Genomic DNA, 25402 nt, shown 5'->3' on the forward strand with positions numbered 1-25402 from the left:
CTATGCAAAGTAAATAAAACAACAAATAAAACAAAATCTGAAGTCCGTGTAATCAAAAGTGCCTTTCAAAAAGTGACTAGTTAAGACCAAAGCACCAGTTTTCTGGTAGAAAGAGAAAAAGAATAAGTCCTACAAATGGAAATTATGGAGATTTTGTTTTTTGCTTTTTGTAAATTAAGTTTTCATTCCTGTAAAAGTCACCAAAAACACAGTAGACAGCCTATAATGTCACATTTATTTAGTTGTTTTTACTTTAAAAAGGGTCATAATGTGCTGCACCTACAGGCAAGAACACGATCCGAACCTTTTACCGTAAACCTTTTGTGGACATTTGGCTGGATTTTGTTCCTTACTTTCTGTCAACAATTCAACAATGTTGCAATTTTTCCATAAAATACAGATTCATTGGTACATTTTCATTAGTAATTAATTGGTAATTTCCTCGTGTAGTTTTTGGAAAACCATCACTGTTGTGGTTTAACGTATTAGTTTCCCTTAAAGTCCCGTTAAATAAACATTTGTTTGTGTTTGTAACGTGAGAAAATGGCGGAAAAGGCTGTGAAAACAGAACGATTCCTGAGCATCAGTGTGAAAAGCAAAACAAATCCATCTCCTGGTTTCCATCAAAACGTGTTTGTTTGACCTTTATTAAAATCGAAATCTCATTTAGTGAGATTCTGTTGAAAATGGCAACACGGTTACCGGACCAGAACCGCAGGAACGAAGACAAGAGCAATGAAACGCACGCAAACGCAGCGCATAAAAACCGAGAGGTGACTTGTTCTTTTTAGCTCCGGACCAGACGTGCTGTCTGAACATCCGCAGCCGGGTTTGATCTTTATTGTGCAGGCGGGTCCTGTCTGCTGTCTGAGCATCGCTGCGAGGCAGTGATAACTTCAGACAGACACCAACTACTTTGTTTTATGTCCACACAGAGACGGAACCATTAGAAAAAACCTCACACTTCTGTAGCACCTTCAAAGTGTCGGAAACCTCAAGCCGGGGTTTGAATCTTGTTTTCTTCTGCTTCCGTCCATCTAGAGCTGTAGGAAGAAAACACACAAGTCAACTGGGTCACAGCTTTGTTGGGTTATCGAGCCGTCTGTCTTCTCCTCAAATGGACTTTCAAATAGTTGTTTGTGTGACTCTGAGTATGGTTTTCTTTTTCTGAGTGGGTATATGGGAGGAAATCTGAGATGTGACGGCTTTGCATCCATTCTCTATCTGTAATTTTCTCCACAGCAGCGATGGTCGAGGCGAAGGAAAGCTCGGAGGTTCTTAAATGTAAAGTTTTGCTTTTGGTAATAACTGTATAAATATGACAAAAACTGTTTTCATAAACAAAGGAAGTTTTTAGAAAAACTTGCTAATCACTATCGACCAAAGTTTAGTTTTATTCCGTTGTTCCCTAGTTTTAAATTAGTTATCATGAGTTAAATGTTTTGCCATAGTTTAGTTTTTATAGTCGTAGTTTTGGTTTTTTCATATTTTGGTGCAGAAAAGGTCAAAGTTTTTTATCAAGGTTATATATTAATGTTTGTTTTTTTTAATGTGATCAGTTATTGCTGAACAACCAACTGATGGACTAGCATAGCGTAGCCGCCAGGATTACTACGTAGTCCCGTAATTTCCCGATACGTGATGTAACTTCATGTTAATTCAAAAACACAAAAACGAAGGATATTACATCTGCAATTTCAGTTTTAATTAACTTTATAACTGTGCAACATAATTCCAGTTATAGTTTGTCCACTTTAATTACCATTTTTATTTATTTCCGTCAATGAAAATGTTTCTGAGCTTCACTTTACTCTATTTCTTCTATGACAGTGGTTCTTAACCTGGGTTCGGTCGAACCCCAGGGGTTCGGTGAGTCGGTCTCAGGGGTTCGGTTGGAGGAATAAGAAGGGTTCGGTGAATGTCCATATGAAATTGGGGGGCTTGGTACCTCAAAAAAGGTTAAGAACCACTGCTCTGATGTTGCTTTAGACTTTTTGTTTTTTTGCAAAAGGGCAAAAAGACGAATCTGATTAGCTAATCTAGTTGATGTGTGAGTCGCCTTTTTTAAATTAAACTGAACTGAAACTGAAAATTTTGCAGCACATCTACATGTTAAAATTGTCAAAGTCAAGCTAGCATAACTGAACTACTCCCTTCTTCCTTGGTTTTTTTATTTAAACCTTTTTCCTACTTGTCATAGCAGTTAGTACTAAAGCACTGAGACCATTTTTCTTTTATGTATCACAAATGCATTTAAGATTTGGTGCATTATGTTGACAACTGGACAGCTGAAACCAGTGGTAGCCATCACTGGGGAGCAGCTTTTTAACGCTACAACACGTCTATAGTTTTCATCTGCATGATGACATCACAGTGGGCGGGGCTGTGTTGTAGGAAGTCAAGAACAGGAAACAGGAAGGGATCAAATAAGTTATCAAATTGGAGAGAAGAAAAACTTGGATTTTTTTTTCTCAGTTTTTCACTGTAGGATTTTGTAAGGAAAAACAGGAAAAACAATATTTTCAGCATTTTGTTTTTAACTCGGTAATTTTGGAGGAAACCAATCTGGATAAAATGTGAGATGGAAAAAAAAAGCACAAACCTGTAAAATTGCCTCAGATGTGCATATTTAATCCCCAGAAAAAGTCGTAAAATTCTCATCCCGAAGCAAAATAAAAAGAAGAAATTACACAAAAACCTAAATTTAACATAATCTGACTGCAAATGGCAATAAAGCCAAAACCAAACCGGTCAGATTCATTTTCAAGGCAGCAGCCATCAAACCACCCATTTATGTAATAGGAAATGTGAGCTGTGAACATGTTTTCTTCCTGAAACCAACCTCCTGTCACCTAACGACCTCGCCGCCACCAACACCCCTGTTTTTTAGCTCCAGTAAACAGGTTTACGCGCGACTGTGTGGGCATGGTCACTGCCAAAATGAATGAACACATGTCCAGTGATTCATAAAATGTCAAACAATTTTATCCTTCTGTGGTTTTTAAATCCCAGCATTGATGTCAAAATGCAGGATTTGACTCAAAAATACAGATTCTTTAAACGAGGAATTATTTACCTCTTTATCTACCCAATTCACATCGTGTTTTTTTCTGTCTTAAATGATCTGCTGTTTTTAAGAGAAATTATCAACAGGACTTTTCAGAATAAAGGGGTTTTCCTTCTTGCTAGTCCTGTAAATTTGGTTCAATTTGGGACCAAAGTTGCATCATTTGTTAAATTTTTAGCTGCTGTGGTTTTCTTTCACATTGCACAGAGTCAAACAAGCCAAACTTCTGAAAAATCTGTTCCCCTCCTCGCCTGTGGGGGCGCTGCACCAAAAACTAGTGAAGGAAATGACGCAAAAGCCTCTAAAAAAGACACAGAGCTCAACTTCCTTCTTCATGAAATGTAAATAAAAATGGAGTAGTGTCGGATTTGAGCTGTTCTAGGATTTCTTTTTTTTGTCTTTGGTAAAAGACAACAAGCCATTTCTCCTACTCGCGCGAGTTTAGCTTGTTTGTTTTGGTTGTATTTACCCAGAATACCTTGCACTGTAGTCCACTTCCTGCTTTTGGAACGGTTTCTGGTCCGCTTGGCGTTCACATATAATCCGAACCGCACCTGAGTTCACTTCAACCGAACAGAAACTGAAGTTCGTAGGTAGACCAGAGTTGGCGAACCGGAGTTTTTAGATAAACGGACTGGAGTTGGATTAAATGAAACAGGACTGGTGTGAATGAAAAGACTAATATCATGTTAACTGTTTCTGTAATTGTTTTTTATGATGTGGACCACAGGAAGAGAAGCCATCATTATGGAAATGGCTCATGGGGGTCCAAACAAAACACCCCTTGGTGAAATGCATAAAATATGTCTAAACTACACCATACTGGATTTCTCTATTATTTAGCCTCAAATATTTTATCACCATTTATAAAACACGCTGTACAAAGTCCATTAATCACAAAAAGCTGAAAAACACAAAAAGTTGAGGGTCTCTGCCTTTTAGATTAGTGTTGAAGTGAAATAATCTGCCAATTATTTCACTTTTTTATGGAATTATTGACTTATAACAGCGTTTTTTTGCTGAAAAGTTGCTTGTAAGTTAGTTTTGTCTTATTTCAAGTCTACTAAGATATTTGCATTAGAAACTAGACCATAAACACTTGGTAATAGTTTGTTTTTGCAGTCTAGAACTGATCTGAGGCTCTCCACCACCGAACTGCGTTTCTGCACCATATGGCGATGAAAAGCCACCTATTAATCATAGGGATGATTTCACTCAAGCTTCGGAGTTACAGTGTTGCTTCAGACTAATTTTATTACGCCGACTGTTTGCTTCTCCCAATAAATCAATTAATATAAATCTGCGTCAGCCGTCTGCAGATGCTGCGCGTCGCCGTTTGGACCGGCGCTGCCTCCAAACGGAGCCTGATGCTTTCGGCAGCAGCCTCCAGTCACATATGGCGTCGTGCAGATGGACAATCTGTTTCGGGCTTCAAAGTTAGAAGGCAAAGTTCATTAACGCGGCATGAGCTTTGGGCCCGCGATTAGAAAATAATTTAATCATCCTCCTAATTATGTTCAGACATTTCTAAACTTTAGCTTGCCGTGCCAATCAACTTTAAATAAACAGCCGCCTCGTGGAGATCATGTTCCACTCTGAGTCACTTCATCTGCTGCGGGAAAATGAAGCGGCGTTGGTTTGCCTCAACAGGAAGGCACATCAACACTCATTAGGAAGAAGCTCCACTGCTTCGCTTCAGTTGGACAGAATAAGATACACAAACACGTTTTCAGATGCCAAAATAAAGAACATGTGACGTGTTTAATCTGCAGACTGGATTAAACTTGATCTGTACATATAAAGATCGTATATCATCACTATCTACTCTCCAGCTGTAGTGCTACTATTTTATTTTTATTTTCAAAGACTAGACACATGATGTTACAAACTTAGGCATGAACGCTTAACTTTACTTATTATATCTCCAGTTAGGAGAAAATGTTGTCACGTTGTGCCTTTAGGTATTAATGATTTGCTCCAATTCTGACCAGCATTGTCACAACTGTTACCAGATGAGCTTTAGTGAGTGACACAAGTGTCATGTAAAGCATTAGTGAATGGAAGCAGCTAAAAGTCTTATCCATCCTTCTGTTTTGTACAATGGAGTATTACGGCAACAAGATTAAAATGATATAAATACGAGAAAAGTCGTAATGTTACAAGGATAAAATCTAAATATTCTGAGAATGTTGAAATATTACAAGAATAAAGTTGTAATATTATGTAATACATATGTAATTTGTTGTTTCTGTTTAATTTGTATTTTTAAAATGTCTTCCGTTAATTAAAATTTAAAGTTCATTGATCTTTGAGAAGGTTTTCTACCATTATTATACCAATAAAATAGTTACTAGAACATGGTCTGAAAATAACAATATTGTTGTTTATCGTAATACTAAAATTTTATTGTAAAATAAAATTTGTGATAACTTTATTTTAAAAAATGTAATTACATTTTTAAAAAATTTTATTTTTTTAATGAAATTTTAAAAACTTAAATTTTTGATTTATTTTATTTTATATTAAATTTTTCAAATGTAAATAAATTACATTTGAAAAAAACATTTAAAAACACTTATTTTTAAAAAATGTTAAAAATAACTATTTTTATAAAATTTTTATCGCCTAGTTTTAGGATGTGTAAATGCATCTTAGCACTAATGGTAACAGAAATGCTGTTCTGGAAGCTAAATTTGGCATCGAAGCTTCTCAATACTAAAGTTAAATGAATAAAATGAAATAAAAATGTTTTCATTCACCCAAGGAGCCAAACTATCTTAAGCGGTGAAATAAACTTACATTTTCAAATAACTGAAAAGGTAAAATATAGTTCTTCTTTTATTGAATAATTTCCCAAAGAAAACAACGACCTGCAAACTGAAAGAGGCAGAAAGGAACCAAACAGGGCGATGTGATTCAAGGCTTTTCTTTCTTTGTGATAATTTCTTTTTTCCTCTTTACAATCATGTTCTGTCTCGCTTGTTTTCATCCTATTCCTGAAGTGTTAACCCCGCTTTGAGTGCTTTTCAATCATTGTTTACTTGTGGTCCTTTTACACCTTTTTGCAACCATTTCTGTCCCTTTTTGTAGTAATTTCACACCAGATTTGCAGTATATATTCATGTCATTCTCGCCATTTCATGCATAACTGGGGTCAGAATATATTTACAGGAAACAAAGAAGCCGCACAGATACGATTTGTTCTGTGTTGTATCCACACTTTAAGAGATTTAGTTTTTTCTCCTGATCACATTAGGTCTTGTTATAGTATATATATTTATGTTTTTCCACTTTTATTAGATAAAAAGTATTTATTGGCTGCTTTGTAGGCATTTTATCTTCTTTAATATTTTATTACTTTTTATTTCACGACTCTTCCAGAGATTTTAGTGACATTTAAAAGAATTCAAACCTCTTTTTTAATTCAAAATGTTCTAATATACTAATAAAGGATTATATTCAACTTTTGTAACCTGGGCTATATCTGCTAATATGCTAATAGTGGAGCTAATTTTTCACCTAGTGTTTCTGCACTTAGCTTATGTTCTCACTAATTTACTTGACTGTTCTGTAAACTTTCAGAATAATAAACAAATACAACTTTTAAGGCTGTTAAAAAACATGTAAATTATAATCACAATGCATCTTGAATTGAAGTTAGCATGTTAGCATTAGCTTTAGCATATGTTTTTTTTGCTAATTTACTTAACCTGCAAACTTTCAGATGAATAAAGTTTGACATTTTTGTTAAAGTTTTGGTTGTCAACTGTTAAGAACTCAAAATATTAATGTTCTGGTGAAAACTGTACGCATCTTTTCTGTTTCCTCTCAGGTTCTGTTTTTTACCCAAAAACATTTTAAAACCATTTAAAAATAAAACAGCACAGAACGATATAAACATAAGTGCAAGACTTAAGGTCATTGAAGAAAATCTAAATTATAATGTCAGTGTATTCTGAATTGAAGCCGGTGCATTAGCATTAGCATTAGCTTCCACTAAATAGTGTGTTGGTTTGGGGTTTTGCTGTTTGCGTAGCTAATGTTTATGATTAGTGCTTTGGGGTTAGCACATCTAGCTTTTTAGTTAGCGGTTTGTTGCAATTTGATCCAACATGGCAAAGAAAACTCCCCTCACTGGCAGATAATTTCACTTAAAATGTGGGGAAAATTTCATCTTACAAGTGAAATCATTTGCTGGTTACTAGAAACAAGCACCTGTAACGTATGAAAAATATTGGTATGAGTTAATTTTGTCTTATTTCAGATGTGCTAAGATATTTGCACTTGAGACGTCACCAAACTACTTGGCAAATTATGTGTTTTGTATTTTTCTGGTAGTTTTTCCAGTGTGGCTTCCCTTAGAAAGCCTTCTCGATTTAATGTCGCTGGTATTTTTTTTGTTTTGGAGATAGTAGATGATTTAATTTGGCTTTTTTCTCACCGAGTCTCCCCTTCATCCACACCTGTATCAGATGTGGTGGAGGAGAGAGAAAAGGCCTCTCTGAGAGCGTGCGGACATCATCCAGGGAGAATGAGAAAATAGCTGCCTCTCCTGGGCCGCATTAGTCTGAAGGTCACCGAAGGGGAAAATGACCCCGGTTCCTCCCTCTCCTCGTCCCTCTCCCCTGTAATTGAGTGTGGTGCCTGGTCAGGGAGCCCGTGCTCATTGGCAGCCCCGAACATGGTAGTTAGTTACACACGTTTTCACCGTAATTACCAGGCAGACTCTCGCTGTCTCCAGATCTTTTCAAGGTCGCATCAATTTCACAGTCATCCACGCCGTCCGCCGTCATTACAGGCTTTCAGAACCCCGACTTCCTCCTCCTCCTTTAAAAACATATCAAAATCAAAATGGCAATTATTAGCTGATCATCCGAAGGCTCTTCCCTGGGACCGTCGCTGCGGTGGGAGGAGCGCCGCGATATCCTTCGAGGCTGAGAGTGACTCATCTCTGGCTGTAAATGTTATTACTGACTCACTGTCATGCAGATTTACAGCAGCATGACTGCTAACCACCATTAAATGCAGCTCGATTGCCTCCGAGGGAAGAGGTCAATGACTTTTGGCAAAACATTGGACTGCGATGTCGTCCCAACGAAGGCCAAAGATACTGACACAAGCAGTTCTGCAACGCTGGCGCTCTCTGTTCCCCTTGTTTTGCCTTGGATCAGCTGCCTTACATCTCCATCAACACGTCTGTCAGACCAGTAAGGAAGTCGGAGTCCTCCCATCGGACTTACTGGTTTCAGTCCGATGGGACTGAAATGATTGATTTTAACCTTTTGTGTCATAAATCAAGGATTGTGTGCAGAAATTTCAGTTTGTCGTACGTTTTATTTAATCCACAGAGGGTCAATATCTTGTTTAGTCCGCTTTAATCCAACTTCAGGCCATTCGCCTGGAAAGTCCAGTTCAGTTGGGGAGATGTGAACGCACGGTCGACCAAAAAAGCGAAGACTAGTTTGCCTACAAACCTCGGTCTCGGTTCAGATGAAGTGAACTCTGGTGCAGTTCGAATGCATATGTGAACACCAAGCAGACCAGAGACCGCTCCAAAAGCAGGAAGTGGACTACAGCGCATGGCATTCTGGGTAAATACAACCGAAATAAAGTCTCTAGTGCTGCAGGGGTGTCAAACTCCAGTCCTAGAGGGCCGCTGTCCTGCAACTTTTAGAAGTGCCTCTGCTGCACCACACCTGAATAGAATAATTAGGTCATTAGCAAGAACTGATCTGCACAAGGAGGAGGTAATGAAGCCGTTTCATTCCAGCGTTTTGTACCTGTGGCACATCTAAAACCTGCAGGTCAGCGGAGGGCTGGAGTTTGACACCTACTCTAGTGTTAGCAGATTCTGGATAAACTTGCTTTTACCTTTTGTCAAAATTCGGTTCTGAAAAGAGAAAAAAAATTATTTGGGTTGTACTTTATAATTCCCTGTGTAAGAAAATTATGTCAACAATTTTAAAAGTCTCCACCTGCATCTACGGGCCAAATCTGTATAATTTTTTTAATTGCCCCCTCACTTTGGAAACCCCTTCATTAGTGGGTGTTTATGTACTTTTTTGACTGAGCTGATGAGAGATAATCTTAATAAATTCCTGTCTTTTAAACTCATTTAAGTTGTGGGCTGTATAATCATTCCACTCTGGGGAAAAAGATGCTTAAATACATCCTGAAGAGGCCAAAGTTAATGACATTCATGGCCATGATGACTGTATGTAAACTTTTCACCAGAACCGCACTCCAGTAGGCTTTAACAGCATAAGCACCACTCAAATCAAGGCGCAGCACAGCAGAACATCTGTTTCGTCATTTTATTCCATTTGGTGCCAAGCGTGTGTTGGCAAATGGCCGACGGAGCCACCTGTTCACTGCCGTCGCTGCACAATCCAATCCCCCCTCTCCCACCCGGACGCGGTCTCAATTTTGGTATCTTGCAGAAGATGTCCGCTGAGTGCTGCTGAAATGATCGCTCCGCTAAGTGGTTGTGATTTGTTTATGTTTCCTGTTAAACTAATAAGTCCTCATATCACTGTCAAGGCCTGACATTGGGAAACGGAGGCGGATGATTCTTGCTCTGATTACATGGCACTCTGATGGCGCAGATTAGTGAGAGTGCCGCTTCATGGATCCTCGTCCTAGAAGAAAAAAAGGAGGACGGCCGGGTGGGAGGGAGGCTGATTGTGTCGACGTTTGATTCAGTCACAACGTGTCAGGACTATCAGCCCGTACCATCTGCACGTGTCCCGCATCCTCTGAGTTGAATTGATTGAGATTTATTGCGCAGGATGATTAAAGCCATGGCAGCCGCTGTCGATATGAGGGAACACGCATCAACTTCCTGTTCACTGACAAAGGAGGGTTGACAGAGTCACTAGAAGAGCTTCCAAAGTCTGGTCAGGGAGATTCAAGCTTTAACATGAGGCAAAGGGACTTGCAAGCCAAAAACAATAAGGGAGGAAAAGAAAAATTCACATTTTTGCATGTTTTTGTACCTGTATTTGGGTTTTAACTGCTTCTAAAAATAATCCAAGCGCTTACCAAACCGTTATTTATTTATTTTGCTAAAACGTTTAAGCTTTTTGGTGTCTGGAAAATGAGCCCTCTCAAAAATGTAAAATCCCAAATTAGCAGGCCCTGTCCTTTCACCTAGCAACCATAACAGAGTTCCGTTGTAACCTAGCAACCCAACCGGATCTCCAGCACGTTTGGTCAGCTGGTTTTATGCGCTATACAATGGCTGCTGGAAGAGACAAGTGTTTTGTTGTTGACTTGCCATCCAGAAACCACTTCCTGCATTCTTGTTGGTTGTGCAGGAGGCTCTACTAATGCTTTTCAGGGACGTGTAGTTGTGCATCTGTTTGCATCCATTTTCTGAGCAGGCTAAAATCTTGTTATCCAAGAATGATGTAGTGCAGAAAATGTAATGAACATGTTTTGTAAGCACCATAGATCTATCCTAAACTGTTCAAGGAAGCACCATAGGTCACCTTCAGATGAGTAAAGTTGCTTTAGTTTTTCTTGGAGGGCTTTTTATTGTAGATCCAAATTGTAAAGAGTTTTGCAGGGTTGCATTGTTAAAGACAAAAGCCCACGTTTTCAAATTTTCAAAGGTCTCGACTGCAAATTTATCAAATCTGAGCAATAAAAGCAAGATTTAGGCCACTTTTACTGAAAAGTGCAGAGCCAATTGCAAGGTTTTAATTTTTGTCTGATAATTTTGCCCTGATTAAATCTAAAAATAAAAAGACTGGCTGGTTGTATCATTGTGGGGCTTCACTTTGGACGCCCCTGGTTTACCCAGATCCCAGCAGGGTCGGCTGCGCCTGGGGACCGCGGGACTCGGCCTAATGCGTCTCTAAGCTGTCCTTGACTGGTTCTGGATCCTTTGTGCCAATACCGGGATGATTAATTGCCCGGCTGGTCTCATCTGTTGGTCCAGGAAAGGCTCCGAACCCCTGAGGAACAAACAAACCTACTTAACCATTTAGTGCTTTCTCTGCCTCCGGTTACCACTCAATCCATCCACCTGGAAACGCTCCGACAGCCGCGGTCGCCGGGGAGCCGCGGCGTCTCCGCCGCCGCACTTTTAATCATTCTGCATCTCCGCACAGATACACAGAAACAGAAATCATCTCCAGACGGCAGCTTTAAGGAAATCCAATTAATCACTTCCTGCCGTTGGTAAGCTGAACGTACGCAGGTGTGAGCTCACCAAATGAAGTCTACCGCTTCAGAGACGCACTGCAAAAACAAAAAACTACTAAAATCTACTCCATGAAATGAACGCTTTCAGCTTCTACGCACCTCAAATCTGGAACAAACTTCCAGAAAAGTGAAAAACAGCCGAAACACTGAGTTCCTTTAAATCTACACCTGTTTAAGTTGATTTACAATCATAATAAATGAAACAACATATTTGACTTAGGTTGGCGCTCAACAAAATGTAAAGGTTATTAGTTTTTATCTTTTATGACTTTATGTTTTTTGTTTTTATTGAAGTTATATGTATTTAAATCCCCTCTAGAAAATTGAATCATTATTTTCTAAAAACCATAAAATCTTAAAATACTTCATGAAGGCTTGGAAATCAGTCTGTCGTCCTAAATGTTATAATTGAATTATTTAAAATTATTAGGTAACAAGCAACATATCACCACCTTTTTTGTCAGTTTTTTTGCCAAAAGTGATTTTTTTTTTCTGTGCCTAAATCGTCTTTTGGAAAAAAAAGATTTTTTTCCCCCTGGAAAAATCACCAATTTTAAGCCTGATTTCTTTTTTTTCAAAACTTTTCCAGTAATGTCAGTAATAATGGAATAATAATACAAGAACACGTTCTTTAAGATCAGTAAAGTTTAAATTCTTCATTGGAAAACAAACAAACACGAATCAGTAACTAAAGTTATTTATAAAGTCACTGTAAACAAAAACGATAAATCATTCAAATGGAAATTGGTGAGCTTCTGATTAATTATGTTTGCTCATTCTGTCAGGAATATCCACAAAGTTAATAAAGTAACTGCATTAACTCTAATTAAAGCTAAAGTCTGTTTTTGCAGTGTGCTCTTGCGGAGATGAGTGTGCAGAATCGCCGGTGCGGCGGGTGAACCCATCCTGATTTAGAGCCAGTCCCTCCAAGCCAAGCCTCCGAGCGCAACCTGAAAAACCGAGTTCTGTCTGCGCCGATAAGGAGGTCACAGCCGCGTCACGCGGGGAGATTGGCGGACTTCTCACGGTCAGCAACCTTCTCCTCCTAATGCAACCACCTGAGCTGACCCAGATTCCTCAACGCCTCCCAATTGGTCCTTAAGGAGCTCATAGCAGATGGCCGTCATACACCAAAGGCTGCAGATAACAGCCATTTATCAAAGCATTAGAGGACTGCCATGGAATAAGGCCACCGGACATGCATCGGCCCGCTCACAAATCCTCAAATGCACCTTTCAGAAACGTTGCTCATAAATAATTCAGTGGCCGTCGGCGTCTCTAAACCTGTGTTTTCATGGACTTTGTCTGTATTCTGCTAATGTGGAAAAACAGAGCTTCTGTTGAATAAGAAATTAGATTAAAATCACATGTGAGGAAGTTTGTTCAGCCATGGCAGTGGACCTGTCTTTTGCAGGACGAGCCGCTAAAGTTTTCACAGCAAACTATTGTTTGTTTTTCTGCAAAAGTTACAAAAGTATTCATACCGCTTCACGTTTTTCACATTTTGTCACGTTACAGCCTCACATTTCAACGGGTTTTATTGGGAGTTTAAGTGGCCAACACAAAGCGACAAATAATCATGTTTTTCTGCAAATGTTTAATTTAAAATAACCCAATCTCTGTACAATTAGGTCTGTAAACATAATATAGGCCTGTCACAATAACTAACTTTGCTGGACGATAAATTGTCCCAGGAGTTATTGCAATAAACGATAATATTGTTGTTTTGAGACCATTTTCAAGTAATATAATGGTAATAATGAAACAACATAAACTTTAAATTCGAATGAACGTTCAACACTGGAATATGAAAATTAATAAAATGACAAACAATAAATAATTAATTATGGAGTCTCTGTAACCAAAATAATCCTTAAAAAAGCAACAGACTGAAGAGTTTTAAATCCACATTTCAGTAAAAAATTAGAAAAAAAGATAAATCACACAAATTGAAATTGAGTTTTTCATTTATAATTTCAATAAAGTCAAAATATTATCAAAATAAGTTAGACTTTATTCTGAATTTATTCTCGGTTTAATTAATTTATTTTTTTTAGTGCAGACCTAATTCTCCATCATATTCTCCACTTGTAACGGTTAAACTCTGTCTTCTGACTAAAAATCTCATCATAAAAAGAAACTTTTTCTCCGACGCCCAGCGTCGTTAAAGCTGCACCGACGGTTATTAAAACTTGTCCAAAGTCTCGCTGTCCAGCAAAAGCGCTGATTATAATTTAAGTCTTTTATTGTGCGCCTTCGTTTGAGCCACATCCGTGACACAGTCGGTTCTCTTTAAACTCTTAATTTGAAGCAATCAACAACTTGGCGTGAACTCCTCTGATTGCTGGTGACTTCCTGCGCCACCCAGGAAACCAGGCGGCGATGGCGGCTCCGCCTGCCACGACGGGAGGCGATTCCTGGATGTTTGATTGGATATTTGTGGTGTGGTAATTCCTAAATAGGAGGCATTAGTGATCTAGGTCAGAACCCAGTGGTAGGAGTAGGGCTGTCATTGACCACAGTTCAGTTAGACATATTTCTTAATTAGCCTCTCTGTCTGCTCTCCTCAAAGTAATTAACTTGATCAGAAAAGACCTTGCCTGAAGTCGGAGCAGAGTCGCAAAAAAATAAAAAAAATTTTTATGGCAATGACTAACTGTGTTAAAAAAATGTGAAATCATATGTTTATCCCAGGCTGTCTGCAATTAGTATGCACAGAGAGCAGCCTAATTTCAAATCCTCGTAGATTACTCTCGGGGAAGTGATCTGGGAATGTGCTATCATAATTTATTTGGCTCAAGGTGTCGGTTTTTCCCTTTTTTTCCGCTCTCATCTTGCAGAACATTTTTGCGCGCATTTGTACTATAACAAGAAACAAATTAAAATTGAACATGACACTTTGACTTCTGCTTGTTTTTATTTGTTTTATGGCGCACATGCTCCTCGGGTCTGTTTTTTTCTGTACATCTTGGAGAGATAGAGTTTGACCAGAATCCATGGAGACGGGAAGATAAAGCACAGAATAATTCACACTGTAATTGCATCAGAGACAACAAAGCACACTGAAAAATCCTCTTTGTTTGTGCATCTTTCATTGTCTTGTCCTTACCTGCTTGGTGGAAGGAAACGAGTACGGAGAAGTTAGTGTGTAACGTTAGCTTAATTGGGTATGCATGCTAATCTAGATGTAGCAGCTTAACCAACTCAGTTTTAGCTAATTAGCTGAACATGATTTCTGAATTATTGCTAAAGAAGAACATGTGACATTTAATAACTAAAACATTAACAAATGCTAATGTTGCTGCTTTTCTAGCTTCCAGATGCAGCTAGCTATGCTACTTTGTGATTAAAAGACACCTGATTGAGCAGGACGACTTTTTGTCAAAGATGGTGTTCCTTAAGGCTCCCTTCTCAGCCCACTTTTATTAGTTTTTACTAACTCAGTACAAGATAAGTTACCATAAATATTCTAACTTCCTGTTGCAGCTAGCTATGCTACTTTGTGATTAAAAGACGCCTGACGGAGCAGGACAGCGTTTTGTCAAAGTAGTGATCTGTGCGTTAGCTAACAGGGTCTCTATAGTGTCTTTTTCTGACATTTGGACCTTTCCAATGACCATATAGATCACATAATGTATTTTTTTCTTTTTCTATAAAGTTTATGCTAAATGTAAATTGCCATGTCACATGCTAACAGCTAAAGCTAACCGCTAATGATCAGAAATCCTTGCATTAAAACAACATTCCAGAAGGTTAATTGTCCATTGTGGGATAGAATCTGCTTGGATGAACATGACACTGGCACTTCCCCTCCCCCACATGTTGCTGCTCTGTTTCTCAGCTCAGTTAGGCAACAATCACTTGTCATTGTTGGCTAAAAAAAATTATAATAAATCTCCACACCAAAAATGAAACATAAAAAACACAAACTCACTTTTCATTGAAAATGTAATCAACATAAACAAGTGTTAAACCATTTTTTATGTTTCTTTTAAAATATACTTTAGGTGCTCTAAAATGCTAAAGCTAGCAGCACATAAAGAATGACTGGTGGAAAAGTTACGGTTTTACTTTTCCTGCTTGCAGATGTTTTATATCAGGTGTGATACTGTATTTGCTGATATTATAAATATGTCCATATACAACTTTATGAAAATTTGTAAATATAGCCAATAACAAAATAAAACTATAATTAGTTCTTATAATTTTTTAAAGCCAAAACCAAAAAATTAACTATAGTCATTAAAAATAAAAATTTTAACTATAATTTTAAAGTTACTATACTATAGATTTTAGGAGTGTAATGTGGGCAATTTTATGCAAATAAATAGTAAAATTTCACTGAGATTTTGTATGTCACCATGGAACCGTTTCTAGATTTTGGGTATTTAGAGGATTTTAAAATGTTACTGCAATAAAACCACAAACATTGAGCTTCAGAAACACTAAAAAAAAGTTTTTTTTTAATAAATTTTGTGTGCATGGTGACTAAAAAAATTGAAATTTCCCCCTCAGAATCCGTTGTTCTGACATAAAAACCTAAACAAATAAATAATCTGAATGCCATGTGCTCCTAAATACATGGGATTATCAAGGCACATCAAATATACCAGCATACTATTAATAGCCAAACAAGATATGAGCCTCAAATATCAATAACAAACCTCCATTGTATTTACAACCAGTTCAAAAAGCGAAAGGTAAATCTCTTCACCCTACATTGAACGTTTACAGCAAACGTGTCCAGATGTCTCCTCTTCCCCTTCCTTCTAATCCCTTCTATGGATCTGCAGGGCTTAAGGTCCATCTTTTCCAATTGGCTAATGATCTATTTCAAGCAGTTGGAAAATATTTGTCTCAGTTAGTTCTGGTGTAGAAAAGTTTGAGAGATGGTGCTGAGGGGAGTGCAAAATCAATAAACCTATCCGAGAACGGCGACATGATATATGCCGGCCGGGCGGCCTCTCGGCGCGAGCCGCAGAACTTGGCAGAGCCCAGAAAAGATGAATATGTGCTGCTTAAAACATCATAAAGCGCGCGCGGTAAAAACAAAGCTCTATCAGTGGTTGTTTTAGACGGCCATTTGTTGCAAAAACAGTAAGATTTACTGTTGTTGGAACCTCTAAATCTGGGACAGAAAGTAGATTTTTACCGCTAGAAAAGTTTACATCAACTGTCTGTCAGCAAATACAAGTACACTGCAAAAACAGAAAATCCTACCAAGTAAATTTGATTTAGTTTTGGTGCTTCTACACAAACTCTTTAGTGCGTTTCAATTCTTTAGTTCCTAATGATTGAACTAATTTGAATTTACTTTAGCATTTTATTATTATTTTAAAAAATCTCATTTTTTGGCCCTGGACTACTTTCAATTAGGGGTTGAACGACTACATATTTTTTAAGGTCGACTACATCATGATAATAGTCGAGTCGATGTCGACTAGTCGCGGTGACGTCATAGTGACGTAAGCGCAAAAACCCTTCACAACTACTTGGAGGCTTTATCAGCTATTTTCACGGCAAGTATGAACCCCCCCCCCCCACACACACACACACACTCCCCTTCTCCTGCTTTTACTAAGTCTATTATGCAGAATTAAAAGAGCAATAAACAGATCATTCTTCGTGAGCAGGGAGAAAAGTTCGTTGTGCAAAGTCGGGTATGACTTTTTTTTTTTTTTTTTTTCCAAACACCGGCTGATGCTGATGATCTCTGGATAGTTACTTGTATAGGAGTCAAATTATCACACTGACCACAATGGTGCTTTTGGAACATCACGAACCAAACTTATTATGAACGGATCCCATTTGGTTACAGTTGAATTTAACGAAACCTCCTGCTCCTCCTGCTGCTCCTCCGCCCGATGCGCAGCATGATCTCTGCTGACTCAGCAGCGGCTCTCTGAACCGACATGCGGACGGCGGCCGAGATCGCCTCTATGGGAGCTTGGACTTAGTTTCCAGATGTAGTCAAACCGTATCTTTATAAGAGCGTAAAGCTGCCAGGTTAAAAGCTTCAATACGCAGGGTGACGCTGATCAGTTGGATGGATAATAAAAGCCTGACATCATGACGCGTTGTAACGCATTACTCCGGTAGTCTTTTTTATTTATTTATTTTTTTAAGGATTTTTTTCGGCACTAGTTTATTTGACAACGATCTGACTGTAAGGGGGCAGAGAGGCCTGGGCCCAGCGAATGGAGGACGGGAGTCGGACTCCTGATTACCGCGGGCTAAAGTCTCTGTATGCAGGGCGCCGCGCTAACCACCGCGCCGCGCAACGCCCCTATTGCGGTAGCCTATGCTGTAATTTACAGTTTGTAATTATTAAATTATTTACATTTTTATACAATTTGAGCTTTCTGACGAACTCACCTAGTCCACCTTCTTTCATTTTCTGGGAAAAATCTGTTTAGTCATGTAATTGCGACTAGTCGACTGGCCCAGAAAAAAGTCAGTGGAGAGAAAAGAATCGACTAGTCGACTAATTGGTGCAACCCCTACTTTCAATACACTGCAAAAACACAAAATATCACCAAATATTATTGTCCAGGTTCTAGTGCAAATATTTTAGTACACTTGAAAAGAACTAGTTCCATTGGCAGATTTCACTTATGGGAAAAATGTCTTGTTACAAGTTCAATAATCTGCCAATACTGAAATGACTGATTTTAAACAAGCTGGTATATCTTGGTGAAAAGTTACTTGTAAGTTTGTTTTGTCTTATTTCAAATGTACTGAGATATTTCCATTAAAATTAGATGAAAATACTTTTGTATTTTTACGGTGTAGCAACAGAATATGAGTTTATCCTGAGTCAGCTTTACTGGGTGATTTTTTTTTTCTAACCCCGACTTTACCTGGAAAAACACAAAATGTCATCGGCGTAATCCGTGATTAATGTCCACACTTGCAATTACAGCCCTAATCTGGGAGCGCGTTTTCTCCGCAGGAAGTTGGTGTTTTCATTCTTTCTCCGATCCGGGATTTAGGGTCGTCCTGGGATCCGCGGCGTTGTCTGAGCATGCACGGGTAAATGAAGAAATAGATTCTGTTAATGAAAAATGCAACAGATGGTGGCAGTAAACCCGGTCCCTGCAGAGCACGAACATTTCCTGCAGAATGACGGAGAGCGGATTAAGGTCATTTTTGTCTAGTTTTTCAATTTATAAATTCATGCTCAGAGGGAAGTGACAAAAAAAAAAAAAGAAAAGCTGGCATCCTGCCTCGACTCACTCTGGGAAATCCAAATGTCAATGAGCACATCATGAAAATGTGCAAAGATTCAAACGGTTTATGGCCGGCCGGAGCGAAAACTGCCCCTCGGAAAGCCTTTTGTTTATCAGCATGACAACCAGACTGCAGCCGATCAGCAGGATGTCCTGTTTAAAATACGACAACCAGAGTGAGACACGTTCAATTTGTTGTCAGTTTCATGCTCGTTTTCCATCGACTTATTATTATTTTTTGGACCACGATCGAGTGGGGAAAAAAAGTCCATATTCATGAGTTTTTCTGCTTTGTCCTTGCGCCGCCTGCAGATTCATACCAGAGCCGTTTCAATGTCATAATTTGAATGGAACAATCTTCCTGGAGACAATGACCAATTTTCACTCTACAAATTGAATTTCTTTTCTCCTACAAACTGAATAGATGTTTTCCTCTAAAGCAGGTGTCAAACTCGAGGCCCGTGGGCCAAATCTGGCCCACCAGAGCTGCTTTTGTGGCCCTCAAGACTCATAAATACAGTTTAATGCTAAAATATAATTTTATTAGTCAAATCAAATCAGTTTCATTTTAGGAAGAAGTTCTCATGTAATACAGAGAAAGGTGTAACATTTCAGTCCAGTTTTATTTTTTATTAAAAAATGTTAAAAGTTGACAGGAAATTTTGTACATAAAACAGAAAATACAGCAGTGGATTAAATAAAACTCGTCTTTCTGTAGGTTTTGTATGCGTAATCAAATGTTTTATATTTTTAAAAGCTAATTATCTGCTGAAGTTTACTGACTTTTATTATATATAAACCTATCTTAACCTGTCTTTGCTATTACTGCTACTGGTGTATTAAAAAATTATTTAAAATTAACAAAACACATTTAGCCTGGTATTATAAGCCTGACGGGCTGCCAGGCTTATAAAATGTTGGTATTTTAAGGACAAAAATGACAGTAAAGGCCAAAAAACATTTTTCCAAATCAGTTTCTTTCAATATAAAACTTCTGAAATTTTAACAAAAACATTGCAGGTGTGGATTTTGGTTAAAACCAGAACCAGTTACATTTACGTAAGCAAGTTTTTTGGAAAAAAAAAAAAGGGGGGGATTTTACTGCACTGTACTTTTTACTTTTCCTTGAGTAATTTTATTATGAAGTACTTCTGCTCTGACTTGAGTAAAATTTCTGGATTTTCTACCAACTGAATGGAAAACAAACATGTTTTAACAAAAACTCTCCAGACTCAGACTCACACCTGCAGTTTCTGTTAGTTACAGAAGTTTTTCATTGAAAGAAACTGATCTGGAAACATTTCTTTTGGTCGATGTTTGTTATGTTGTCATTTTGGTCCTTAAAATACCTAAATTTCCACTTTTCTTAATATTTTGATCTGATTATGTAATTTCTCACTGCCAGTCCGTCATTGAACTGAGTAAATGTAGCTGCAATCCGCCGCTAGAGGACATTCTTCATGTTGATGTGGATAAAACTGAGTTTGACTGCAAAATATTTGCTGCTTTGCAGCACCAACCTGTCCAACCTCACGCTAGCTAGACAGCGCAAAGCCAGGTGTAAACAAACGAAATGAAAACAGGGGGGAAGTCGTGTCATAACGCGGCAGCGTTTGCACTACAGATCTGGCAACCCGCTCAGATTGAACTCAAAGCACCCGCATGGCAACTCCCCACAGGAAACACTAGCTAGTGGCTGCGACAGATGCCTGGGATGCAGAGCAGTTAAGTGTCAAATATCTGCATATGCTCGTCGGCCTCGCTCTTAGCATCACGCATACATCACAGCGTATGTGTGAAGAAGGTCAGCGATATGAAAACAAGCCACCTCGGTTGTTGCTGCCGAGACTGCGGCGGAGTCACTTCAGCTCTTAGCGTCTCCCTCCCTAATTCCTCGGTGACAGAAAACAGCTAATGACCAGCAGATGGATGTGACAGAATGAGGATGATTTACTGAAAGTGTAAAAACCCAGGCAAGATAACGAGTGTAAAGCAAATCAGGCAGATTAACTGAAGAAACCATGCTGCTATCACTCCTTAAAGGGACAGTTCTGGTTTTTCTTTTCTGTTTTTGAAGAAAAGATATGTGGAGTTGTTGAAAGTAGTTATTATTTTTGCCTTGCAGTAGACAGCTGTCTGAGATCTCAGTTTGAAGAATCGGGGAGAAATTATCATGAAGGAATCAAGATAACAGCTTGTGAGAGGAGGTTCCCACCAGCTCTAGTTGGAGCAAACACACTATTAGGATTTTTTTAATTGCTCTGTTTTGGCAGTTGTTTTCTTGGCTGTGTTTTCTCAAAGAAAAACTGCTTATTTCTGGAATTACACATGGTTAGCTTAGCAATGCAAAGAGGCAAGTAGCACTTTTAAAGCTAGAAGTATTATTCTATTCACTAAAGCTGCTAGTCTTTGTAGCTGTTGCTTTACGTAGCTGTTAGCTTGGCACTTTGGGTTTTGATGGTGTCTAGATTAGCTTGCTGTAAACTTGATTTGCTGTTAGCTAAGTAGCAGTTAGCTTAAAATTATTTTGAGTTGCTCCTGGATTTGTTATTAGCTTGATTAGTTGTTTTGTAGCTGTTGGATTGAAATGGTTTTAGTCTGAATGCTGCTTAGGTTAGCTCACTATAAACTTCATTAGCTATTAGCTAAGCAAGTATTAGCTTAATATACTTTATCTTGAGAAACTCATTGATTGGTTCTTTGAGTACCTATTGGCTTTAAAAGGTTGAAGTAGTTTTTAGCTTGAGTGGCTGTTAGCTTTGGTTGCTATTAGCTTAGATATCTTGAGAATGAGTAGTAGTTAGCCTGATTATCGGTTGTTTTGAACATCTCTGACCTTGACTAGTTATTAGCTTGGATAGCTAACATGTTAGCTTTGTTTCAGCTGTATATAAACTGTATAAAAACAAATTTAACCACAAAGCAGCATCTGGATGTAGCTTGAATATATTATATCCTAACAGCTAACGGTTAGCCGTGACGTATGAAAAGAGCAGAACTTCCAGTTTGTGTTTTACAAACATGATGTCTGACTTGGATAGAAAACCATAAAACAAAGCAGTACAGGCCGTAAACCCGGGTTCACCCTGTGATTATAGGCCGTTTAGGAGAAAAGCTTTCTGGGGAGAAGAAATCTCTGCTTCTGGGATGATTTAGTTGTCTGTGGTCGTCTTGTGTGACAGAACCACTGACCTCTTTTCCAGCCAAAGACAACTTACACTGACTGTTTCCAGCCCAAAAACAAAGTAAAAACCACCCAACTCTTAGAAAAACAGTAAAAAATCTCAACCTCTAATGAAAATCATGTCTGGTGTCCCATATGTCATCGGCTGCATTCAGACTTGTGACATTTCACAACACTTTTGGTTTTATTTTATTATATTTTGACCAGAAACAAATCCCAGGGGACTTAACTCAAGTGTCAAACTCGAGGCCGGTGGGCCAAATCCGGCCCGCAGTAGCTTTTTTTGTGACCCTCTAAACACTAAGTGTGCTTAAATATTGTTTTCAATCAAATCAGTCCAGTTTTTATCTGTTATATCAATCAGTCCCTCCAGTTTCTTGAGAATTAAAATGGAAATTCACACAAAATCTACAAATCCCTGCACTTTTTGCATTTATAATGGGAGTTTATTGCAGATTTTTCTCTAAATTGTCAAAAACTTTCTTTCTTGTACTAAACAGCTGTCATATTATAGTCCATAAAAAGTCGGATTTATCATCATAAATATCCCAAATATTTCCAAATTAGTACCACAAACACTTTGATTTTTATTACAAAAGACCACAAAAAGAATCACAAAATCCTGGAGGGACTGAAAATGTTTGATAATATTATTTAATTTTAAGAATTGATATTTTAACAGTTTGTGATCAGGTTTTATCAATACATTCTGGCACAACCGGCTCTTTAAGAGCATTTATGGTGTTGATTTGGCCAAAACCAAAATGAGTTTGTTGCCCCTGAATTAGCTCTTGATGACGTCACGTTTGACAAATTTGGAGATTTTAAAGTAAATTAACCAATAAGATGCTTAGATTTTATTAAAGGTTTTGTGCTTTCCAGCCAACCTGCCCAATCTGGCAACTCTTGATCTGCAATGTTTCTGTTTTGCCTCATCGTCTTAAACATCGGATCCAGTCCTGGGTCAACTGTAACCATCTCTTCTCGGTTCGTTCGGATTGTTTCCTTTAACCTTCTCCAGCATCTTTTAGAGCTCATAAAAACCTCCAGCAGCCTAGACATCATCATCACCACCATCCATCATCTTCACCACATTTTATAGATCCGTGCATCTGGTGTCAAACACATAAATATTCTGTCAAGGAAAAAGATGCAACCCAAGCATGATCCCAATCAGAGGCGGTGTAAACGATGCACTCATTGTGACTGTAATTGGGAAAGCTGTGGGTCTGAAGAACCGCACGGCCTGCTGGGAGTAGGAAATCGTGACAAATGGCAGGCGTTGAAGACTTTGATGACAGCGTGGCAATAAAACAGAGGTTAGGAGATTAGGAGACTGAAAGTGTTGCACAAAGTGATAAAGAGACGGATTTTCTCATTGAAATTCAGGGCAGACATACGGAGCACATCTCTGGGAAAAAAGAAAAAGTAGAACAGTGAGTTGCTGTATCCTTTTTATCAGAGCGAGAATGTCTAGAAATTTAAGACCACCATATTTTTAGAACCCCATCAACCTGGCCTTTATATAGCTCGATAAAATAGGCCTCTATGTTTCGTTGGAGATTGAGCTCGACTTATCCAACCATCTGAGCTGCTTTTGTGAATCCCGGCTCTCCTGGGGACGTCGGTGGAAATCTAGGGGCTGCATCGTTGAGTCCCATTTAGATTGATGGAAGCCGCTTGCTCTGTCGGCATCGCGTGAGCAAAATGTTTCCCATTATTATGGAAAACAGGAAGACTTGTTTGCTTGTTTTCGACGAACATCAGGGGCAGATGTGAAATTACTCTGCAATATAAAACATGAGATAAAAGAAAGTTAAATGGGAATAAAGCTTATGAAAAAGTATGAAGGCATTCGCTTACACGCCGGCCCCCCGCTGGGTTTCTCCCCGGGGAGTTCGTTAATCACCCTCTTAGATCTGCCTGCCTGTGGGTGGGACCATTACCCTTCAATGCCAACTCTTTAGTTGCCCAAGACATTGCCGTCATTCTGATCTTGCAAACACCTCTGTCTCTCTGATGCAAAACCAACCTAATTGGAGAAGCAGGAGATAATAATGAATAAATAAACAAATGAAATGGAAAGTAAGGAGTGTGGTGACAGCCAGCGAGGTTCATTAAGCGAATGTCGCCCGGTGTCGTGCTGCGTTCAGCACCAGGTGGGGGTCCTGCAGCTCACCTGGCTTCACATGTGTCACACAGAGCTAGCCGTTAGCCTTTAGCTGTCGAGCATTTTCAGAAGTTTGGTGAAGTTTGGCAAAAGGAGAGTAAAAGTTTAATTAGCAAAACTAAATGTGCATCAAAAATTGGAGCTGAGCTTTGAAATTAAAAACCATTGACGAGTTTTAAGGCAACTGATTACGTAAAATTTCACATTGTGCATGTTTTTGGACTTCCATTTGGGTTTCTACTACATCCAAAAGCAGCGCAGGTCTTTAGAAAAAGACACGCAGGGAGTCTTTGGCAATAAGTTCAAGTTTTTTGGTGTCTGAAAAATGAGTTGTTTCAAAAATAAAAATCTTCCAAATGTAACGTCACAAATTAGAAAGCCCAGCCCGTTACCTAGCAACCCCAAGCCAAGCTCCAGCATGTTTGGTCAGCTGGTTTTACCATCAGAAACCACTTGCTGCCTTTTTGTTGGTTGTGCAGAGGCCTCCACTTCTGCCTTTCAAAGATGTACGATTGTATGATTGCGCATCTGTTTGCAGCCGCCAATAAGTGAAGTTGGCTATAGCTTAAGAAACTTTATCTCAGTTTAACTAGCCATTAGCCTTATTTACTAAAGTAGCATTTAGACTGAGTGACTTTTAGCTTGAGTCATAGTAACTTAAGTAGCTGTAACGTAAAAGTTTTTCATTTGAGTTAGAATAAGCAGCAATTTTTCAAAATGGATTTTCATTTCAACAGCAGTTAGCCTGTCTATCCTTTAGCTTAATTAGCTGGTCTAATTAGATACAGGCTGAAGATGCAGTTAGCTTGCATTGCTGTTAGCCTAAGTGCCATATAGCTAGAGCTCTTGTTAGAGTGGCTATTAATTTGAGGACAAGTTAGTCTAAGAATTGTTTTTGAGTTTCAGTTATATTTTTTGTCTTTGTGACATATTGCTAGTAATAAAAAGAATATCTCATTTAAAATTATTTTTTTGATTAGTTTTTTGTGTCTAAATGACTCCATGCCCTTTTGCACGGCCAACTCAACCTTTACACTCGCACGTGAAAATGAGATAATTTGCATACTACCTATTTCATTCTTAACTTAATAATGCTAAATATTGTGCTTGCTAGCTAAATATTTATTTGAACCTGACTTTGAAAAAGGAACCCTCATTATCAGAGCTAACGGGTAGTAAAGATAAAATCAGTATAACTTTCATCTACTCTATTTGGTCAAAGCAAAAACTTTACTCAAAACAAATAAAGTTTAGCATCTAAAGAAAACGAGAAGGTCTCATTTCAAGAGGAAGAGCTTAAAAAATTATAACTGTTTTTTAATTTGTGCATAGCACAACGAATAACACAGCGGAAAGCCGACGGGGTTTCAAGTGGAGATGTGAGTATGTTGTGTAACCACCCATATGATGTGTGAATGTAATTAGTTGGAATTCGACAGGTCCTCATGAGTTGCAGGTTAGCAAATGAAAGCAAACAGTGAAGTAGCCTAATTGACCATCAGTAAATGGTCAATAAATAATGCGGTAATGCCAATTAGACTGTA

The sequence above is a fragment of the Poecilia mexicana genome, unplaced genomic scaffold, assembly GCF_051168715.1.
Source record: "Poecilia mexicana isolate PSO_F unplaced genomic scaffold, ASM5116871v1 scaffold_20, whole genome shotgun sequence".
Lineage (NCBI taxonomy): Eukaryota > Metazoa > Chordata > Actinopteri > Cyprinodontiformes > Poeciliidae > Poecilia > Poecilia mexicana.